This window comes from Lissotriton helveticus, chromosome 2_1 (assembly GCF_964261635.1).
Source record: "Lissotriton helveticus chromosome 2_1, aLisHel1.1, whole genome shotgun sequence".
Taxonomy (NCBI): domain Eukaryota; kingdom Metazoa; phylum Chordata; class Amphibia; order Caudata; family Salamandridae; genus Lissotriton; species Lissotriton helveticus.
This window is the reverse complement of record NC_136059.1, coordinates 940,359,521-940,383,564: the sequence shown is the minus strand read 5'-3', so window position 1 is coordinate 940,383,564 and position 24,044 is coordinate 940,359,521. Positions and strand designations below refer to the sequence as shown.

The following is a 24,044-nucleotide window of genomic DNA, read 5'->3' as shown; positions in this document are numbered from 1 at the left end:
CTCTGAACATACTACATAATAGGGTCAAAATGAACGATCCGCATCATAGAACAACTACAGTATCATCGTGAGTAGAGCCTACATGTACATTACTCTCATTGCAGACCACTAGCTATTCCGTCCATGAACCCAGAATCTAGTTCCCAGACTACCCCCCCCTACAAGGTCTATCCCGGAGATCTTACTTCAGTCCATCTCATCCTCCTCCCCAGAGCTATCTGCATCCTCATCTTCTGGTAACGGCGCACAGATATCCCCTCTATACGAGTTCCATGGTGTCCATATTTTATTCCACTTACGTGGATTGAGTCTCTGTCTATAAACCTCCCGTTCCTTCAACATAAGCATATCCATGTTCTTACACCACTGCGATAGCGTCGGGGTAGTCGGTGCTCCCCAGTTCTGTGCAATATCACGCTTCGCCAGCATCATACCAATGATCGCCCAGCGCTTCCCAGGCAGTGACAGGTCTGTCGGTCCCCACACATGCAGTATGCATATCCGAGGGTCAGGTGTGAAAGGGGTCTCAAGCGTCTGACTGATCGTGCGCGCTACGCTCCTCCAGTATATTTGTAGATTGGGACATTCCCATAAAGTATGGAGCAGTGTACCCTCCTCCCCACAATTCCTCAAGCAATAGGGATGTTCTGCCCTGTGTATTTTATAGAGTGTTGTGCGGGTGTAATAAACTCTGTGCAAAATTTTTAATTGGACCAATCGAAATCGCATGGATATGCCTGCCTCTCTGGGTGACGCTAACGCCTCGTTCCACTCTGACTCATCCAAATCCCCAAGCTCCCCCACCCACTTTTCTTTCAGGTGCACCAACGGATCCGGCAAGTTGTTCAACAGTTTACGATACGTGAGGGACGTAGCACTTGTCTCCATATAGTCCGTAAGCAGCCGGTCTTCCAAAGGAGCCGACTCCGGGACCGACGCCCCGGTTCCCAATACAGACGTGAGTGCGTGTCTAATTTGGAGATATCGGTACGTTTCTGTCACTCCCAGGTCATATTGCGCCCTCAACGTGTCAAAGGAGAGTACCTCGCCTCCCGACCATAGATCACAACTGTTTTTTTAACCAATTCCTACCAAGGGAATGGTCCAGATTAGCTCTTCTCAAGGATAGCAGTAAATTCCCGTCCCAGTGGGAGATGGAATGGTACATAACTAAAACTGGTGTAGGGGAAGGTTTTCTTCATGAGGAAAATATTTTTCCAGTGGAGGAAAAAATTGAAATTACACAAATATGAAGGTATTTTCCTCATGTGAAATTGTTCCTAATCTACAATTACACATGGAAAGTTATTCAAATAGTAATTGAATAGAATTCACAAATGTTTTTTACGGTGACTTCTGGAAACCTGAGAACGATTCAGGTTTCCAGGAGTACTCTTGGAATCTTCATTGAAACTCCTGATTTTCATAAATCCGCACCCATGCAAGGGTGTAAACTTGTAGGTGCAGATTCATGACGATCTTCTTATTATAAGCTACTTGTTTTTTACTGAACCAGGAGCATGACCCTAACGTCTCCTTTCCAGCATGAACCATTTTGTCTTAAATCATTTTGGATCCTGAGCAGATCCCATGCACTAATCTAATACCCAGTGATGTTAGATCCTGTAATTTCTTTTAATGTATAACAGTTTTGAATGCCATCCAAAGTCCTCCAGACTCATTTTTAGGTATGACTGAAAAGCACAGTTGTCTACAAGACCTATTGTTTTCAATATGCAGACAGTGGCCTTTGGATCAGTGCCCTTCGGTCTTTACCTTGTTTGTGTCAGCTCCTTTCATTCAAGAAGCACTTGTCAAATCACATCTTGCATCAGCTAAAGCAGTCTACATTAGTCGCCTTGTGATTTTAGTTGCTATTATATCATTCCATCTGATGGTAATTGTTTTATTTGCAACAGAAGAGGGAACATTTAACATCTGAAAAAAAAACATTCAATCATCACACTTTTTTTAACATATTTTTTTTTAACCTCATGCTGTACAGAAATGTATCCTTTTTAGTTCTCGCCTGCAGACAATATGTTGGCAAACAGACCTATTATATAAAATATTGACTTACTGTGGCAGTGGAGAAGCGTGGCTCAATGTTTAGAGCGGCAGACCCTGATACAGAGGTCTGGCCCGGGGCCAGGGTTCAATTCCTGCCTCAGCAGCTCTTAGACTCAATTTCCCCAGACCTGATAATTCACCCTGGTGCCTAGTCTAATCATCAATAGCTTGCTTAATTTCCACAACGTCCCCAGCAGTGCTTGGATGCTGTTCACCTTGGGGGTTCCCAGGAGTGGACGTTTCACAGGAAATCCAGGATGGGTTCTACAGTGGTATGAATACAGCTACGAGGCCTATGGGTAGAAGTGCGCTATATAAATACTCTCTCTACATTTCATTCTGCCCGTTATTCACGATTTGATGGGTTTCTTGTCTTTATCAGGTTCATGACCCTTAAACAATGACTTTGTTCCCTATTCTTGCGTTTGTCCTGCTGCAAGAGCATTTCTGTCTCAGCCTGTATTGAATGCCTGAATTGTAATCTTTCACTGCTGTCACAATGCTGCGTAGCAGTTCATGAGGGAGTTTTTAGTTCTCGGCTAGCCGCGCGAAGCGCGTCTCCGCCGAGCCCCTATTGTCGGCATGTGAGCTTCCCAGGAGACAGTCCTGGCCGCGCGCATCGCCTTTGAGGCGATTTGAAAGTGGCACGCGCCGACTGCCACGCGCCGCGCTCTGCCTGGCTGTCTCCTGGGAAGCACAAACATACCCAGGCACACCTCCCCCTGCACGCATGCGCCCACACACACACACGAGCAGAGACAGACACACAGACAGATACACTCCCCCCTCCCCCCACTCCCCCCGCCGTCGCACACAGAGACACACACACAGGAGCGAACATACACGCACACACGCGCGCACACACACTCACACACACGAGCGCCCCCCAAGGCCCACTTACCGCCAATCCGGTGTTCTGACGCCTCCGCGGGGCTCTCCGGCATGGGAGCCCCGCATCACGCACTGCTCTTGACCAGGAACTCCGTGGGCGCGGGCTTCGCGCACAAGACTGAAGTCCCGCCCCCACGCTAGGTTTCGTTTTGAATGCGCGCGCAGATATTGCAGTCATCTCGCCTAATCCCCAACAGAAACCGACAGCGCAGGGGTTAATCGCAAGCTTTATTTTATGTACAAATAGTTCCTTCCTGCTGGCGATTTTTTCGGTCTTGTTGCTGGCTTGTTTTTTGGAGGCGCCTCAAAAGACAAAATACAAACCCTTGGTGATCTCATTGGGGCTGCATTACCGAAGGTTTGCACTGCGGTATAAACAATGCAAGTTCATTTGCACCAATTATGCTGCTTGTGTAATAGGGGAGGGTGCCGCGACGCCGATGGCGGACTGGCCTCTGGTTTTTTTTCTTGAGTATTACACAAGCAGCACACTACTGCACTCTGCATCTGTCCCTATTTTACACTAGTGCATCGTTTCTGTTGTATGCTGCGTTGCTGCCTTCTGGTGACAATACACAGAGGAGGTGTGCACATGTCATGTGCGTGCAAGATGCGCACGGAGGAAGGTGCGCATGGAAGCCAGGACAGAACCAGGGTGACAGGGTGACGTCTTCATTATCACTGGCGGAAGTAGAATAGTGCACAGGGGACGTGTGCACGTGACACGAGAATGCACGGCACGCACAGTAGGAAGGTGCATCGTGCACATAGAAGCCAGGAGAGAACCAGAGGGACAGGAGACATATCACTGGCGGAGGTGGAATAGTGCACAGAGTGCGTGTGCACGTGTCATGTGAATGCACGGCACGCACAGGAGGAAGGTGCGCACAGCAGCCAGGACAGAACCAGGGTGACAGGGAGATATCGTCATTGTCACTGGCGGAAGTAGAATAGTGCACAGGGGACGTGTGCACGTGCATCGTGCACATAGAAGCCCGGAGAGAACCAAAATGACAGGAGACATTATTACTGGCGGAGGTGGAATAGTGCACAGGGGACGTGTGCTCGTGTCGTGTGCGTGCATGAGGCGCATAGGAACAAGGTGCGCACAGCAGCCAGGAGAGAACCAGAGTGACAGGGTGACGTCTTCATTATCCCTGGCGGAAGTGGTATAGTGCACAGAGGACGTGTGCACGTGTCATGTGAATGCACGGCACCCACAGAAGTAAGATGCATCGTGCACATAGAAGCCTGGAGAGAACCAGTCTGAGTGAGGGGAGACGTCTTCATAATCACTGGCGGAAGCAGATTCAGGGGGCGGCAGATGCAGAGTGCCCTGTACCCCCCCCCCCCCTCTCCCCACTCTCTCCCCCCAGCTCCCAGAACAGATTTTACACGGTGGATTGGTGTTACACGATGTCCATGACCAACACGGCCTAATTTCCGCACCTCCCGGGGCAGAGGCCGCATAATCCGGCGTGAAATCAGGATTTCACTCCGGATTCCGCTCCTCTGTGGGGGAAGGAAACAAATGTCCCCGGCCTGAGCCGCCTGAAGAGAGGGCTGTGGTGCAACCACGTCTACTGCAGCCACATAACGATAAAATAAACAAGCATTTGCAATGCAATAGGTCTCGCATTTACGCGAGTTTGAGCTACTGACATTGCAAATGACAGTGCCTTTTATTTTAGTTTTAAAAACGAAAACGAAAATCAAAGGCATTGTCATTTGCAATGTCAATAGCTCAAACTAGCGTAAATGCGAGACCTATTGCATTGCAAATGCTTGTTTTTAATGCAATTGTGTGTCTCCCTGCTCTTCTCCCATGCCTTTGTGCTCTTTTTCAATCATTAACTCCAAAACTTGTGCTCCGGACCTTCTCTGTATCCACAGCTGCTCATCTTTGAAATGTATGTAAAACCAGTCCAAAGTGACCTACCTTGTAAGTGTTACGTACAACGGCCATCTTGGAATATTTTTCTTTTGTCTTAAGATAAAGAATTGAGAATGACTGCCACAGCGGGGCATGATTACATGGATGCCATTTTAAAATGTTTTTCTTAAAACAAAAGATAAACAATTGAAAAATCGCCACAATATGTGTAAACAAACTATCTTGAGTCGGGTTTTCTTTTGTTTTAAAAGGTATTTTAAGATGGGCATCGAGCACTCACATGGATGTGACCTATTCTGAATGTTTTCTCCTAAAGCAAAAGAAAAACCTTTCCAAGCAGGCAGCCGCATATGCACAAAGATTGTCTTAAAAGGGTTTTCTTGTATTAAGACAAATTATTAAAACTAGGCAGCCGATCTTTGTATTTCTTTTATTAAAACAGTAGAAGAACCACTCCTGAATGAATGCCTGCTACAGTGTGTGCCTTGCACAGCAGCCATCTGGGCATGGAAATCAATTCACCAAAATGTCATGGGTAGCGGAAGTGACATCACACGTGATTAAACTTTTACTTTCACTTACACATGCTTAACACACACTCACACATTCACATGCTCTTGCGCACATACACACACTCTCACCCAAAAGCATGCAAACAACATACATTTAACAGCATTTTTTACTTATCTTCCAGATAAGGACATATCACAGTTAATGTACTCCATTTTTTATTACACTAATAGTGTAATGTAATGTAGGTACACTTATACAGCGCACTATCACCCAGAGGGTATCCTGGCGCTTAGCTATTGCGAATACTACCCACAACAATAGGGAGCTAATATCTGGGAAACAGCCTAGTTTTCAGTGCTTTTCTAAAACTTGACAAGGTATTTATTAGTCTCAGCTCCAAGGGTAGGGCATTCCAAAGTCTGGATGCTATGAATGAGAAGGATCTACCGCCCATACGGGCCCTATTCACACAGGGAACACAGATCAAATTAACTGAGGAGGAAAAGCAGGCATCTAACAGGAGATTACCATGTGAATTTCCTTTGCAGCTTCTTTGGTCCAATTTTATGTTTTGCTCTAAAGACAATACAGAGTGTCTTAAATGGGACTCTTTGTGCAATGGGCAGCCAGTGTTGATCCTGTAAGGCAAGTGATGCGGAGGCTCTGCGTGGCCAGTTAAGTGCCAGCCTAGTCGCCATACTCTGCACTCCTTGTAGTTTTTGTATCAAGGAGGCAGGAGTGCCCAATAGGAGCGCGCTGCAGTAATCCATTCTGCTTATGACGATACTCCGTACCACGTGAGATCTCACTGCGGATGGTAAAAAAGGGAGTATCTTCCAAAGAGCCCGAAGCAGAGATAGACAGGTGTTCACAGTTTTATTTACCTGGGAGTCTAATTGTAGATTACTGTCTAACATCACTCCTAAATTGCGCACTGTCTTAACCGGCAATAGGGTATTATTAGCCTGACCTGGCCAAAAATCCGCAGGGAGAGGCCGCAGAGTTTTACCTGCAGTACAACACAGGACTTCAGTTTTTTCCCCATTAAATTGTAATGATTTTTCTTTCAGCCAGTCTTCAGTTCTACACATGCAGCTACGACATTTTTCTGAAAAACACTGCTTCACTACCCTCAAGAGAGAAAATAAGCTGAGTGTCGTCCGTATATTGAGTGTAATAATATACAGTATATAGTGTACATTATTATTCACTATTTGTATAATAAACAAATTGATAGAAACCAGGCAAGGGAAGCTCCAACTGGCGTCCATTAGGAAGAGCCGGCCTTGTGTTCCAGGGACTGATTTTACCACCTCTGAGGCCAGGGTTCGCAAAAGCAGTGCCAGGGGTAGCAAGGGGCAAGCTAGGGGTTGCAGCTGTGACCCCTGGAGAACCCCAAATTACATCCATGCATCTGGGAGAAATAAAGATTGACAATAGGTCCGTATTCCCATTTTTTCCACCAGACATTTCACTAGTGGCCTGGAGCTTTTGGAGGCATGGTTTCAGAGCAGGGGACACCACTAGCACAACTGGTACTTTCTTCAGCTTCCAAATGCAGCAGGTATGGGGTCAAACTTCAGGAGAGAGACAAAGAGAGAGAGAGGGGGGAGAGAAAAGAAGAGAGAGATGAGAGAGGAAGGAGAAAAGGAAGGGTTAACCCCTTTTATGCTTATGACGAGCTCAGCTCGTCATGAGGCACAGTGGAGCTGTGCTCATGACGAGCTGAGCTTGTCATAACAGCCGCGGATGGCCCATGCGTGGCTAATAACCCGCATGTGCGGGGGTTCTATTGTTGTGGGTGGAGTCATGACGAGCTCAGCTTGTCATGAGCACAGCTCCACTGTGCAGCATGACGAGCTGAGTTTGTCACAGGCACCACGGCGCGGCGCGTGGCCCCCCCACCTCGCACCATGGGGGAATTAGTCCCACGTGGAAGGGGTTAAACAATTTTTCCTGGTTTGCTTTTGGTTCCTAGTCCAGCCATGACTGGTAAAGACAGCAGGTGTGACAAACAAGATGGACTGACTTTGTCTAAATGTCCTTATTTTTTTAATGTCTTTGTCATGACTTGAGTGCAAGCGCTTACACGTAATCTAGGTCAAGGTCTTCCACTGTCCGATGTATGGGCAATTTTTTACAGAAGCCCAATGCCACCACACACCGGAATATGTGGTAGACAAGTTCTCTCAAGAAACCATCACCTTTTCAGGATGCAAAAGCCAAAGGCGTAAAAACGTCTTTGCAGGACAAAGTCTTCAAGGGATTAAAGAAAACCAGGAATCCAGATTCAAATAGTGGAAATCTTCAGGAGTGAAGAGTCAGCATTAGCAAATGCAGGGAGTGAGGAAACAAGCAAAGGAACACTGCTTTGTTGTGACATACCCTCCAACCAGATCACACCCTTTATATAATAAAGGAACAGGAAAATGAAATGAGATCACACCTTCAGCTGACATGAAATATAAAGGTTAGGGAAAGTCAGGAAGGAGGATAGAAAGAAACAGACACAATGGAAAAGGAAAAGAAAAGGCACTTTAAGACTGAAGTTGAATAGCTGAGGGGGAGCTTCAAAAGGTAGCTGCCAATCCTCAGGCAAGTGATTGCTTTTTTGGAGCTGAAGAAGTAAGGAGCATCCGCCTGGAGCCCAGGAGCATTAGGAAAGGTGGCCACAGGGGAGTGAAACTCCCAGCCCTGGGAACAATGGGACAACATAAGGTACCACCGTTCTCAGGCACACGGCCAGCAGATAAGCAAAAACAATTGGAGGTACCCCTGGTTTTGTGCAACAGGGAGGGGGATTAAACAGTAGAAATATAAAAAAACCCTGTCTCCGAAAAACAGCAAATAGCTGATGTGAAACCTACTAGGGGTGGTCTGGGTCAGGGGGGTCTATTCTTTACCAATCTATAGGCTGTACGTGCCAGTTAGTACCATTACAACCTATTAGAATGAACTTTTGAACACACTTGAGTATACCAAACAAGAAGAGTTTTGTATGTTAAAAAATAATCAATGATGATTTATTCACCTCCCAATAGGGTTACAATCTAGCATGTTATCACAATGTTAAAAATAATTTAAAAACTCATAACTTCAGTTATACAGTCATATATATAAAAAAAAGTCAAAATTTAATCAAAAAAACAGTCGACGCAGCGTTTCGGTGCTTTTTTTCTTTTTTCACACCTTCTTCAGGACTTTACAACATTTTGACTCCATTGTTTTCTGTATTTAAATCAGAAATGAAGCATTACGAAAAAATCCACATGAATTTACCAGCTACTCAGGTTTGTTGATATCCTTTGAGCTCTGGGTCTAGTCACCTCTGTGTTGTATATGCACGGAGGAGCCACCATCAATTCGGGCAGTAATTCGGGCAGTACTTCAGAAGGTGTTGATTACACAACCTTTATTGCGTTCTTGGCTGATTCAAAAGTGGGCATCCACGGCAAGTAGATAGTGCACAGCCTCACTGTCAGGGTTTCTCTCTTCACTGGTTCAAGGCTCTTGTATGTCGTAAGTGGCCTCCCTGCTCCTCCGTGACGGCGTCTTCCTGGGAATTAGAGGAAGACGCTCCTCCGTGCATATACAACACAGAGGTGACTAGACCCAGAGCTCAAAGGATATCAACAAACCTGAGTAGCTGGTAAATTCATGTGGATTTTTTCGTAATGCTTCATTTCTGATTTAAATACAGAAAACAATGGAGTCAAAATGTTGTAAAGTCCTGAAGAAGGTGTGAAAAAAGAAAAAAGCACCGAAACGCTGCGTCGACTGTTTTTTTGATTACATTTTGACTTTTTTTATATATATGACTGTATAACTGAAGTTATGAGTTTTTTAATTATTTTTAACATTGTGATAACATGCTAGATTGTAACCCTATTGGGAGGTGAATAAATCATCATTGATTATTTTTTAACATACAAAACTCTTCTTGTTTGGTATACTCAAGTGTGTTCAAAAGTTCATTCTAATAGGTTGTAATGGTACTAACTGGCACGTACAGCCTATAGATTGGTAAAGAATAGACCCCCCTGACCCAGACCACCCCTAGTAGGTTTCACATCAGCTATTTGCTGTTTTTCGGAGACAGGGTTTTTTTATATTTCTACACGGCCAGCAGAGACAACCCAACCGCAACAGGGTGCACTGGGCATGTGTGCCTCCTAGGAGCCATGGATGTTTGCATAGGCCCTTCTGTACTAAAGAGTGCACCTGCACTAAATGTACACTAATGCAAACTTAAGGTGCATTCCCTCATTTGCATGGGTGGTGGCCCAAGCAAATGAGGGAGTCATTTGGCTGTGTACTTGCTCTAAATTATAGATGCAAGGCAGAGACAAAAAGGCCTTCAGGAGGCGCACTGATTGTGCGTCACATGGAGGTGGCACACAGTCAGTACTCCCCTTCAGTGTGCCCTTAAAAGGTGGCCAAGGAGGGTCCCATGGACCTTCCCCAACATTCCCCTGCAGGCAAGTGCAGTCACACACTGCACTCACTTAGGAGATCTCTGCCCCTGATTTAAAATGTAGGCCGGCTACTACCTTCTCAGTGAAAGGCAACCTGGCTGCTTCAAACAATTGATACACTTTTCGTTAATGAGCTGCCCCCAGGGCAGTCACGGATTTGTGGCTGCACTAAGGGAAGCACATTCATTGTGCTACAGCGCACAGACCCAATCTGCACCTGGTACACCCATTTAAAAGTGCACTGCAGTGTTAACTGCGGCAGTAGGTCCTATCTATAATGTGGGCCGAGGATGGCTGGACTCAAGACTGCCTCCTGAAGTCTTGTGAAATCAACAAGAGACACAACCACATAACACTTCTGGGAGCCACCCTGAGGTCAGGTATTTCCGATTTCATTGAAAAATATCTACTTGAAGGCCTTGTCTTTCATCTTCTCTATCTAATCTGCTTTCTTCTGCTTCTTGCTCCAAATGCTATACAGTTACCATCATATTGCATTTTGGTGAATATACAATGTGACTTGACATTGTCTCCCCTCCTTCAGGTTCTATTCAGTCCTTTTATTTTTTTAACTACACTTACTAGCAGATTTTGCATTGCTTCTAAGACTCACAGTCTTACCAAAAAGAGGACAAAGAAAGTGATTTTGCAAGAGCACAACGTTTGGCCAAATTGGGATGCCGGGATTAAACACCATGGGTGTATTTCATAAAACAGGTAGTGAATCTGCACAACATACTTACTTCTATGTGGAGGTGCAGATTTACTACTTTTTGCAATTCACCAATTCCTACTGGAATCATGATGAAATGCTGTGCCTGGTGCACGTTTCCACGTGCATTCCTTTGGGAATCACGTGATTTCCACTTCCCCTGTAGCGTGTTCTTTGTGGTGGAGAACTCTGTAGAAAAGGAATGGATTGCATTCTGCAAATGCTCTGTGCTGAAGTAAATCTAAAACAATTTCCAGAGAAGGAATCTGTTGTGTCCTTACATAAAGGCTGACACAGGTAGTTATGTAGAGTTTGAAGACTTCTTTATTGATTCCATGTAATATGTACATCTGTCCATTCCAGCTCTACTTCCAGCTCTTACACCAGCCCTGTTACCAGTCCCACCAGGAGCAGCCTCCCTGCTGCTCAGCCCATTCCATTCATCACATTCACACCAACATTTCGTTACCATCTCTCACTCTGGCTGAGCAGCAGGAAACAGCTAGGCTGGGTAGTATTAAACACACAGTGTGTATATCACAGAATCAGTCTGATCGCAGTTTGGGCATGCCAACAAACTTTCATGTTTGTGTGTGTTCCTAATAAGTCAAAGCAAGCCATGCCTTCAAACGCCCATTTTCCAACCCTTTTAGTCGATTTACAGCTGCAGAGATTTCTGCACTTGTGTTAGAGATCTTTACACCTTAAATAGGATTATGGCGTCCAGGAACCCATTTGTGAATTCCTGCCAGGTGTACGCAGAGAAGGTACATTTGGTTGTAAAAGTTTATGACCAAGTGTGAATAGGGCCAATGTTTCTTTGTTCCACAGTTTCCAAGTAGCCCACAATTAGGATGATAGTGATTCTAATGGCAGGACCAAGGGACTGCCCTTTTAAGGGAAATGTAACTATGTTGGGAGTCCGGCCCAGCCTTAGAATACATCACTTATTTCCACTAAATATAGATGAAGTGGTAAAGTCTTGATTGTATGTCAAGTGTCCTAGCTATATGGCTTACATGTACCCACTGGCCACTTCTTAATTGGTTACTGGCCCACCCCGGAGCCTTGCTCACCTTTTTATGGGTCCTGTAAAGTTTTTATAGCCCTGTGCTGAGGTGATTTGTATGGACATACAGTGTGGAAAAAGACATGCGAAGATTGCAAAACCTTTTCTTTGGATCTTGTGGCAATAGCTGATTACTGGGCACTACAGATCATGAATACTGATATTTACTACTGGTGTTTCATGGCTTCAAATGATTTCATTCCATGTTGATAATGGAATTGTTCATTTGGAAACTTGTTTCTCAAAAGTGGCTTTGGTTATCACGAGGTGATAAAGGATTTGAACCTCAAATACTGTACGCGTAGTGAGCATGCTTGATAATCTCAATATCTGACACGTTGTATTTCTTAAAATAGCCTGATTTAGAAGAGGGGATATAGTTTGAAAGCACAAAAATGTGCCAAGTGATTCATGGTTCCCCTGTGCCCCAAGAAATATATTGTGATGTCACCATGCACACAAATGTCATGTAAAGTGAGAACAGAAAGGTGTGAGCCCAACCTTCTCTCTTTGCAGTTACTGTGACTGCATTACTTTCTCATCCTTGTCTTGTTTTAGTTCCAAGGCACAGCATCACATAGATTGCAGCATTGCCTGCCGTCTCTGGACTAGGTATCACCACGGCCTTTGAAAAGGAAACCAATAGCTCCAGGACAGGCTGAGCAACCCATCGACTATGCTTTGATGCTGTCTAACTATCCACAGCTACTTAATAAAGACAAGACAGCTCAGCTGGAAACTGAGCCTGCTGCAACAAACTTTATGCAAATGAATTTTGTTCTGGATGAAGTTTCCCATTCAGTCTCTAATTCTCTTTCTCTCAATTTCTCTCTCTCACTTGGTATCTCTCTCTCTAATCTCTTGTTCTCTATGTCTCTGGATGCCAGTGGTTCTTAACATTTGAATTCTTTGAACCCCCACTGTTTCACTACTGGGAAGCCGGGGGCCCCGCAGGGGTGTAGCTTCAGGGGTGGGGAGTGTGTTGTGTGTTACACCCCCCTAATAAATGTATTCTGTGATAAATAGTTGGGTACAGGTGCTTTCTTTTGGATATGGTGAGGTGTTTGTTGGATTCCACACACACAAACTAAAAACACACACACACTCTCCCTCTATCTGTTTGTAATGAGAATGAAAAAACATTTGGTTATTTTACAAAATATTGTGTTTTCTCTCAGTTAGTAGCAGTACCCCTACCAATCTGCACTACTCTCCCTTTCCACTGCCCCTGAAGACCCTCTGGTGCCCCCTGCTAGTCGTATAATGTATTGTAAAATTACTGGGTATTTTTACTAAGATTTTGTGCTGTGTTTGCATCCTAAAAATGATGCAAGTTGATGCAAAATCTTTTTTCTCAATTTATTTTTCATCGCAAAACTTGTCTTCTGCAGGAAATTCGTTTGAAAGTAATGCAAAAAAGCATTTAGCGCTGCTTTGCATTACTTACCTTAAGGGGCGTTCCATGGGTGCTTTCCAATGTGACCACCCATGGCTTTTGGCGCAAAACTCTGTTTACTAAAAAAAAGTAGACAGAGGATTGCACCAAAACATAACGCCCGTTTCAAATAGGCACTCTCAAGGAGAAATGCTTTTATTTTTCCTTTCTTTTCCAACTTTGCATGTGTGCTGCACTTTACAGCACACATACAAAGTATAGCAAGTTTTAAAGTTAGTCTAAGCATTGTATTTTGTACTGGAAGGGAATCCTTTCAGTACAAAACCTATGCTAGACTCACGTAGGCACCCTTGCACTATGGTGCAATGGTGTGAGCATAATGCACAGCTACCTCATTGTGTGCTGGCAAGAGGAAGATGCGAGGATAGCGCCATTTCACTGTATATATGGTGCACTCTTGCTCTTTGCTTCTCATGCAGGGCAGTAGATCTGGGCCACTGAGCTGCGTAAGAATTTGGTTAATTGACCCCGATGCGAAGGCGTGATTGGTGGGAAATCTGAAGCTCACAGCCCCCTAATCTTTTTACTGACCAAGCTATGCCCATCTAAGCAATTTCTTTGATGGGAACTTCAAACCAATATACCAAATACAGAACAAGTACACATCAACCAAGTAGACAAATTATAAAACATTACCTCCTCGTCCTGTCTCCCCGTCCCATTCCTGATACGTGAGCAGCTAGTCTGCTCCACAGAAACCCCTACCCAGCTGCGCTGTTTGCACTTCCCCCTATGATGATGTCACCATCACGTGACTATACAGGGGGAAGTGCCACAAACAACATCCTGTTCTTTTTTTTCTGCGTTCCCGTGGACCGCGTTCCTGGCTGTGCTGTTGGGTCTACTCTCGAGGTGAGTTCCCTGCTGTTTTTGGTGTGGTCGGCGGCGTGCTTTAGCGGCCGTCTTTTCCTTTTAGTTTTTTGCTTCCCCCAGGCTGTTTTCTTTCTGCGCGGCTCGCGTTAGCGGCCATCTCCGTTCTGGGGGCTTCATTTTTCCACGCGGCTCGCGTTAGCGGCCGTCTGTGGTCTGGGGGCACTGTTTGTTCACGCGGCTCGTGTTAGCGGCCGTTTTATGTGCTTTTCCTCACCTGGCTCTGGTTGGCCTGCTCCAGCGGCCGTCCCCGGTTTTTCTTCGGTCCTTTTTCGCCCTGCTTTAGCGGGCTGGGGCTCTGCTGGTGCTGCTGGTGTGGCGCTCCTGTTTTTTTTGTACTTTGGGGGCGTGTGGCCTGCTGATTGGGCTGTTTTATGCCGGCCCATTGCATTTCCTGCCACAGGTGTTCGGGTCCTTGTCCTGTATTTAAGGGGTCCTTCTTGGATGTTTTTTTGTCCTTGTTTTTGCCTGTTGGTGTGGTTTTTGGACTTGTGCTTTCATGGATGCTGCGGCTTCTTCTTCTGCGTCCCCTCTGGATGCCCTGCGCCTCCTTGTTGGTGAGGCAGTGGCTGCTGCTTTCCTGGCCAGGGATGCGGCTGCTCCTCCTCCCAAGAGACCTCGTGTTTCTGTGGATCCCCAGGCTGAAGCTGAAGATGACTTGGGTCCTGAGGGAGATGAGGGTGTGCGTGGACGTTTTGTTCAGGGTGCTGAGCTCTCTGACCTATTCGCACATGTTCGGTCCAACTTGGGGTTCTCTCCTCCTGCCGCTGATGTCTTGGAGGATGACTTCTTCACGCAATATGTCCAGCCTGCTCCGGATTCTTTGCCTTTGCACAGTGCTATTCGCAAGGTGTTGTCACACGAGTGGCAGGAGGTGGATAAGTCTGCCTTTCCTCGTTTCCTGTCTCGGCGTTACCCTCTTGAGGGTTTTTCTGCTGAGTTTCCTCAGGCTGTGAAGGTGGATAATCTGATGGCTGGCCTCTCTTCTCAGGGTTTGGTCGTTTCTGAGGACGCCCTGCCGGCGGATGCTGTGGATAAGCGTATTGAGGGTGCTGTGAAGCGTTCTTATGCTGCTTCCAATTTTTCCGTCCGTGCGACTGCCTATTCCAACTATATGGTTCAGTCGCTCCTTAAGGATTTCCAGTCCCTGTCGGTTTTGCTGCAGGACGGCGAGGATGCCACTCCTCTTTTGTCTTTGATGGAACAGCAGGTTCGGTACCTGTCGGATATTTCTTTTGACATTTTGGGGGCGGCGGCGGCTGCTTCTGGTGCTTCCATCGCTGCACGTCGTCATATTTGGATGCGTTCCTGGAAGGCGGACTCTTCCCAGAAGTCGGTCCTCCTTAAATTGCCTTTTGAAGGTTCCAAGGTTTTCGGTCCTCGGTTGGAAGATTTAGTCAAGCAATCTGCGGAGAATCGCAAGCTGGTGACTCCTGTCCGCCCCCCTTCCCGGGGTCGTGGGTTTGGTTACCGTCGCGCCTTTGGGCCTCCTGCTCGTGGTGCTTCTCAGCCCTTTCGTGGCAGGGGTCGTGGCCGGGGGGCCCCTGGAAGTGCCAAGCCCCGGGCCGCTGCTGGTGTTGCCACCGCCGCTTCCTCCTCTTCTCAATGACTGTCTGCCTTTGCCGGTTGGTGGTCGCCTTCAGTCCTTCCGTGCCCAGTGGTTGTCGGTTCCGGATGCCTGGGCGGTTCAGACTGTTTCAGAGGGTTACCGGCTCGAGTTTTCCTCTCCTCCACCTCCGGGTTTTGTTCGGACCCCTCTGCCCAGTCTTCCTCTGCGGAGAGATGCTTTGTTGGCCGGCGTACGGATCCTGTTGGAGAAGCGGGCGATTGTGGAGGTGCCTCCGCTGGAGAGGGGCATGGGGTGCTACTCCATTCTCTTTCTGGTTTCCAAGAAGGACACTTCGGATCTTCGACCTGTCTTGGATCTGAAGCGGGTCAATCGCTTCGTGATCCATCGTCCTTTCAAGATGGTTACTCTCCAGTCCATCCTGCCTCTGGTCCTTCCGGGTGGCTTCCTGGCGTCGCTGGACCTGATGGATGCTTATCTTCATGTTCCCGTCCATCCGGACGACCAGGGTTTCCTCCGGTTTGCTGTGGGGAGCCGGCATTATCAGTTCCGGGTGCTCCCTTTCGGCCTTTCATCGGCGCCCAGGGTTTTCACCAAGCTGTTGGCCCCTCTGGTGGGTATTCTACATTCCATGGGACTGGTGGTTTTTCCTTACCTGGATGACTGGTTGATTGTCTCTCCTTCTTTTTCGCAGGCTCTGTTGGATGTGGACCAGGTGTGTTTTCTGCTGGGGTCCTTTGGGTTCCTTATCAACCACAGGAAGTCCTCCCTGGTGCCCTCCCAGTCCCTGAGGTTCCTGGGGGCTCTCTTCCGTATGGACATGGCCATGGTTTTTCTCTCACAGGAGCGCCAGTTGACTTTGTTTTGTCACCTTTCCTGGCTTCTGTCCCAGTCCCGGGTGTCTGCCCGTCTCTGGTTGCGGAGTCAGGGGGAGATGGCGTCCACTCTGCATCTCCTTCCTTGGTCCAGGCTGCATCTCTACCCCCTGTTGCATCTTGTCCTGTCTCACTGGGATCCTGCCTCCTTGGACTACGAGACTCTCATCCCTGTCACTCCGGGGATTCGGGCGGATCTCCAGTGGTGGTTGTCCCCTCTGTCCCTGTCCCGGGGGTTCGATCTTCTTCCTCCCCTGTCTGTGGTCGTTTTGTCCACGGATGCCAGTGCTCTGGGGTGGGGTGCCGTTCTGGGTGCCTCCTCGGCTCAGGGTCGGTGGTCCGGCTTCGAGTCTCTCCAGTCGTCGAACTGGAAGGAGCTGCGGGCTGTCTGGTTGGCTCTTCTTTGGTTCGCTCCTCTCCTTCGGGGTCGGGCGGTCTCTGTGCAGACCGACAATCAGGTGGTTCGTGCTTATGTGACTCACCAGGGAGGCATGTGTCATGCCCTGTTTCTCCTTTCCCGGAAGATCGGCCTGTGGGCCGAATCGAATCTCTTGTCTCTGACGGCGGTCTATCTTCCGGGGACGGAGAATGGGCCTGCGGACTCGTTGAGCCGGGTGTTCCCGTCCTCGGTGTCCCTCTGTCTGTCTCCGGGTCTGTTCGATCTGATTGTCCTCCGGTTCGGCCTTCCTTGGCTGGATCTTTTTGCCTCGGAGGAGTCCGCCCTTCTTCCTCGGTTTTGCAGCATCGCTCCCTCCCGAAGGCGTGGGCCACCGATGCTTTCTCGATTCCTTGGTCGGAGGGTCTGCTGTTTGCCTTCCCTCCGTTTGCCTTAATTCCGAGGGTCCTCCGGAAGGTTCGTTGGGATCGGGCGGAGGTTCTCCTGGTTGTTCCGGAGTGGTCTCGGCGGTCTTGGTTCCCCCTTCTGTTGGCCTTTTCTGTTCGCCCTCATTGGCGGTTTCCCCTGTGTCCCTCCCCTCTGAGGGTTCCTCTTCTGAGCCTTGCCTCTCTGCGCCGCCTCCGGCTGGGGGTTTGGCACTTGAGAGGTTGAGTTTTCTGGATCTCGGGTGCTCGGTTGAGGTTGCCCATTGTCTTCAACTTTCTCGGCGTCCTTCCACTTTGAAGTCGTATGCCCGTCACTGGAAGAATTTCTCTTCTTGGTGCCTTGGGAAGGGTCTCTCTTCTGCCTCCTGTGACGCTGTGAGGGTCTTGGACTTCATACGGGATGGGTTCCTCCTGGGTCTTGCTGTTTCTTCCCTACGGGCTCAGTGGGCTGCCGTACTTGCCTTTCGGGGTTCTTCAGTTGCCTCTGTCTCCCCGTTGGTGGCTCGCCTTCTGCGGAGTTTCTTGCTTCAGCGTCCTGTCTCCCGTTCTCCTGTGCCTCCTTGGGATCTTCCCCTGGTTCTGCGGGCTTTGACGGGTCCTCCTTTCGAGCCTTTGGACTCCGTGGCCCTGAAGTTCCTTTCTGCTAAGGTTATTTTCCTGGTGGCCATTACTTCTGGCAGACGGGTTGGTGAGATCGGGGCGCTGATGGCCTCCCCGCCTTTCTTGCGTTTTTGCGAGGATAAGGTGATTCTCCGTCCGAGTCAGTTCTTTCTCCCTAAGGTGGTGTCTTCCTTTCACTGTCAGGGGGATATTGTTCTCCCTGTGTTTTTTCCGGCCCCTGCCTCTCCTGAGGAGGTGCTCCTTCATTCTTTGGATGTGTTGAGGGCTCTCCGCATCTACTTGGAGCGTACGGCTGCTTTCAGGAAGGTTGATTCCCTCTTTGTCACCTATGGCCTCTCGGGGCTGGGGCTGCGTCCTTCCTTGTCCACTTTGTCTCGGTGGGTCCGGGGTGCTGTGGTTTCCTCTTACGACTCTGCCAGCTGTCCTCTGCCTTCCTCTGTTCAGGGTCGGTCGACCCGGAGCGTTTCGTCCTCCTGGGCCATGTTCAAGGGGGCATCCTTGAGGGACATTTGCAATGCTGCCACGTGGGCTTCTCCCCATACTTTTGTTTCCCATTACCGGCTTCAGTTGGGGATGGCGGCCTCTGCTGCTTTTGGGGCTAGTGTCCTTTCTGCGGTGCATGATGTTTGAAATGTACTGTTTTCCATGGATTAAATAGACCTGTTTGTTTTCTCAAGCCTGTGTGGTCTGTTTTTTTCTGCCAATCACTGTGTGCTTGGGTATGGGCTCACGTATCAGGAATGGGACGGGGAGACAGGACGAGGAGGTAATGCCCGGTTACTCACCGGTAATATCCATTACTCCGAGTCCTGGTCTCCCCGTCCCATTCCTGAGCCCTTCCCTCCCTCCCTGGTTTGGGTTTTTTTGTTTGGGTGATTGTCTGTGTTTTTCATTCTGGGTATCTTTGGTATTTTTAGGATGTTGTTTGTGGCACTTCCCCCTGTATAGTCACGTGATGGTGACATCATCATAGGGGGAAGTGCAAACAGCGCAGCTGGGTAGGGGTTTCTGTGGAGCAGACTAGCTGCTCACGTATCAGGAATGGGACGGGGAGACCAGGACTCGGAGTAATGGATATTACCGGTGAGTAACCGGGCATTTTAACTCACAAACAAAAATATAGAAAAATCGAAATTTTAATGTTAATGGGACGGCTAGAGTTTTTCAAAATGTATTTTTATTTTTGAAAGAAGAAGCGATATGCTAGATTGTGGCATATCATGTCATTTTTGCTCCTAATGCATGTTCGCCTGTTGCCAGCAATACCATTGCAGTGTTGCTTTAATTGAGACCATCAATCATCTGTAACAGTTTTGTTTGCTGAGATTGTGCTGCTCCTCTAATCAAGGTAAGAACACTAAGTTAATTTGTAGCTTCCAATTTCAAATCGCTTTGCATTTACAAAGCGTTTTAAAACTTTCAATTTTTAGTTTTGCTGTTTTATGTATTTTACTTAATTAATCGTTTTATATTTCGTTTTCTACGCAGTAGCGGACCCCCTGAGTAGTCATTGTACAGCAGACCACAGGTTAAGAACTGCTGCTGCGTCCCATGCTCCTCCTCTCTTTCACCTTGCCCCACTTCCACAGGAATCTGTTCTGGCAATATCTACAATGGTATGATCAAGTCTGCAGTGATATCTGTTTTGGTGACAACTTAATATATAAAGATGGCAGACTATGATAGAACCAGACAAACAATACAAGGCTGGAAAACACTGACATGTTTTGCCAGGTCTGTCTAAAACAGGGTTTAGGATCTTCACCTCAGGACCTTCCTGCTTCAGTTCCTCACTTCTATTGGTCAGCTACTGGTTGATGGATGACTGTTTATGTCAACATGGGCATGGGTTCTGACATGAGAACACTGACAAAGCAAACACACAAAAGGTGAGGGGAGAACTGCTTGCAACAAGTCTAACCACTGTCAATGGCTTGGAGTAGCATTCCAACCCATTACTTTTTTGCCTGCCATCCCACTTTAGTTTGGAACCAACTGTATGGAAATGAGTCTTGCCCTTGGTCCAATAGGAACAGTCCAGCCCAAACTGCCACACCAGGTTTTCTGCTATTCTCAATCTTCTTATCACATTTTGATTTTAGCTTCCAGGTGCAGAATATACTGTTTTAAGGTTCGCACCTCAAGCTTGAAATGCTCTGGTTTGAGCAATCACGTTCTCTGAAAAGCAATCTACTGCCCCTCGGACTTTGATTCATGTTTGTAATGTTTATAGCTCTTTAAGTTATGATGAAGGTGACAGTATGACCAAGTGTGGAATGTTTAGATTTCAGTGCTGTCGTAGTTAGAGGTGGATAACTGCAGTTACTGCGCCCTGTAAACAACCTGAACGGCTAATTGTTTATTTGGTAATTGCTCTTTAACAGTAGTGACAAGCAGAACGCCTGCACAAGAAAGAAGCTGGTACAAAAAAAGAGAAAACATATTGGCGAGACAATACCTGACTGAAAGGCTGAAGCAACGTAGCGCTTGAATAAAAGTGATTGACAGTGTAGGTGACTTATTTGGAAAAAATGTCTGGATACTTGTGGTGTTCAGACAATGAGCCTCGCAGTGGACTGGCGCAAAACAAACCCCATCTCCCCAAGAGAAGATGCACAATGCTGAAAACAAGTGCAACTGCCCATAGAAAATAGTGCTCAGCAAAGACTGTGGCTGCCATTTTGTGAGATAAAACAGGTCACAATGTACAGGTGAGAAACGTATTTAGTCTGCAGAGTTGAATATTTCAGTTCACAAGGTTGAATCTGATTAGCAAGCAGTATCACACTTGAGAGAAGAAGACAAATGCTGTCGTGTGAAGCACTTACATATAAAAATGGTAGCTCACCTCATTGTAAAAGATAATGAAGAACCACTTCACCCACCAAAGTTTCATCTTTTTTTAGATATCTTGACGATACTGCCTAGTGAACATATGCCTGTTTTCCCAAGTAGCAGCCCTGCAGATTCCAGGCACTGAAACTCCAGCAAATAGATTGAAGACATTGTGGAATGTGCACTATCTTTGGCATTTCAAGGTCTTTGAGATTTTTTGTGACCCACCAGGATATACTGGTTGTACTTTCCTAGGAGAGATATACGCTATGAGGAGCTGGTGTGATTTTTCCAAATGATTTAGGGCCTGATTTAAATGTTGGCAGAGTGGGAACTCCGTTGAAATGGCAGCGGAGTTTACTGTCCGCCAACATTATGGTCTGCCTACCTGATTTATAATTGGGTGGACCATAGGTCTAAAGATGGCGGATAATACAACGCCTCCACTGTGCTCAAACCACTCCGACGGCTCGACAGGGAAAGAGCCGTCATAGGTTTGGCTGTATGTTTGACCACCTAATTTAGAGGCGCCAATATATGCAAAAAACGTGATGGATGGAATGCAATATTAATCTCAGGCACTGGGAATGACTTGGGCCGCATCCCACTTCATCATTATTTTTCACACTATGCCACCTCAGTTTGTGCTTGTGTTCCGGTTCGGGGAGGACCTGGCCTAGCAGTGGGCTGGTCCAAACTGACGTGGCATGATGTGCAAAATAACGATGGACTGGGAAGCGGCCTGAGTAATTACCAGTGGCTGAGATTTTTTCAAGTATTCCATCCATCCCTTTTGTGCACACCTAATTGAGATGTTTGAACATACAGCCGATTTTCAATGCCCATCACTGCAAGGAAAAACCTTACTGCATTGCCAGTTGTTTAATGGCGTGCTGTGATGGCTGTTGCTGCCAATGCTAGGAATATCTGTTGAGCCAGAGGCAATTACTAAATTTGGCAGGTGGCACATTTGTAAGGGCAATAGAGTAATTTACTCCATTGCTCTAGTGAAAAAACGGGCCACCAGTCAATATTTAAATCGGCCCCTTTGTATTGTCAATGTAGAATTTTAAGCACCTCTTAACATCGAAGGTATGAAGAGCTCTTTCAGCAGTGTTAGCTCGGTTTGGGGAAAAAACGTGTACAATATTATCAGTTCATTAAGAAGAAAGTAAAAGGAGACTTAAGAGATAAAATTAGGTTTTACTCATAAAACAATCAAACTGTCCTTGAATTGAATGAATGGAGGCTCAGCAGTAAAAGCTTGAATTTCTCTGATCCTCCTGTCAGAGGTGAGGGCTAGTAATACAGCCATTTTCCAGGAAAGGTGTTTTAGCTTGGCCTTATGAATGGGTTCAAAAGGATTCTCGTCAGTTGGGTTAAGACTGTGTTGAGTTGCCAAGAAATAGACTTTTTTTAATAGCAGGGAAATGTCTACAGAATTCTCATGAAAATTGTTTGATCAATCTACTTCACCACAGTGACTTTTTATTTGAAGATCTCCTATAGCCTTAGAATCCGCTGTAGTAGGCTCTACCGGCCATTAAGGCCCGCTCCAGCATTAAAGGCCCGAGGCGAGGGCCTTTAACTAGGGAGCAGACCTTAAATGGCCGGTTGAGCCCGCTAAGGAGGGCTCTAAGGCTATTAGAAAATTCGAATCCTAGAGGGCAGAATGTTCTAATTTGTAAAAAAAAAAAGTCCTCTTTGACCATGAGTAGATTAAAATCCACTCGGACTCCATGAGGCCTTTTGTTCACAACAACAGCTGAGAAAAAACATTGTAATGTTGGAGTTCTACTAGACATTAGAGGCACTCCACTGTTTTCAATGGAGTTCCCAACATTCCAGTGTTCTAATAAACCTTGAAACTGCAGCAAGGTGGACCTTGACTGAATTATGCAACAGACGAGAATGCGCCGACTAAGTAGATGTAGCAAAATCTGCTCAGGAGTGGATGCAAAAAGATGAATACTCCTATAAGAGCACCATCCCCAAAAATGAGTCCACTTTGCCAAAGTTGCACTTTAAATGTTTTGTTTTGAGAGTCAGTTCCCAGCTAGGCTAAATCGTCCCTGCTTTCCTGGGGGATATTTAATAGATGGAACTAACTGTACTCACAAGCCAGGCCAATAAATTCAGAGACTCCGGTGTCGCAAGAATGCATGAAACTTGTTCATTTAGCATGCTCCTGGCATTGGTCTGAGTGGAATGTGACATTGTGTACCAGAATTTTCTCAGCTACGCTGGATCTATCAGAATTCAAGACAGCTCCCTTTTCATTTTTCTGAGTAGCCTGGGTCTCAGCGGCCAGAGGGCATATCCCTGTCCATGCTGTTTTGAACGCATACCCCCGCAATTCCTTGTGAGGGTATCTACTGGCATAAAAGCAACATTTGCTATTCAAAAGTGTTACAAATAGATCCAGGTTTGGTTTTCATATTTCCAGAAAACTCAGATAATAGATGTCGACTGAGTTCCCACTCGTGGCCCTCTTTGTATATTCTGTTAAATGTTCTACCCACTGATTGTTTATACCTGGCACATGCTCCACTTTCAGAGAGATTTGATTCTGTATAATCCATTTATAGATCTTCTGGGCTTCCATAGAGATCAGCTGCACTTTTGTTCTGCCCTGTTTGTTCAGCTAGACCATTGTGGTCGTATTGTCTGTTCACACCAGTACCTCATGCTTCTTGAGGTTCAGGAGGAAAGCTTGAAGGCCTATAGCTATTGCTCTCAGCTCAGACCGGTTTATGTGCATCTTCACTTCCTGGAGGGACCACTTGCTGTTTATTTTAATATCCTAAAGATAAGTTACCCCACCTTGCATGGATGCATTTGTGGCCATCACACACTAAGGCTTTGGGCTAACAAACTTCAGGCCTGAGGAAATGTTGCTTTTCTGCATCCATCATCTCATGATTGATTTAATTTCTGAAGTGATCGTCTTAAACATCGCTGAAAGATCCTTGTGTTTGTATTTACTATTTGTCTAGCTGGTCTTAGAAGTGCCTTAAGGATTGTTAGCAGTTTGGTATAAGAGGGATAAAAGAGGATATCATCCCTAGGAAAGACTTGTACATTCAAACTGAACTGGACCTTTTTCTCGTGAGGGTCAATGCTAGAGTTGTCATTTTTTTACGAAGTTTTATATAGCGCGAACTTGACCGTAGGGAATCGGGTATCAGAGCTCCTTACACCAGAGAACCAGTTGCGGTACAAGAGACCACATTAATTTTTGTTAGGCATTCTTAGAATTCTTTCTTTTTTGGGAAAGGCTTTGCATGAAATTGTATTGAGAACTGTTCTCAGTAATGTTACCTTCCTGGATGGATGGAAACAGGGTTTCTCTATGCAGACTTTTAGTTACAAAC

The 24,044-nt window shown here is 46.6% G+C and overlaps 1 protein-coding gene across 4 annotated transcripts in view; it reads right to left on the bottom strand.

Moving 5' to 3' along the window:
* The window catches only part of HSD17B3 (hydroxysteroid 17-beta dehydrogenase 3), a 910,057-nt gene that overhangs the window by 542,425 nt on the left and 343,588 nt on the right, over positions 1-24,044 (bottom strand). The gene's annotated exons all lie outside the window — the stretch shown is intronic.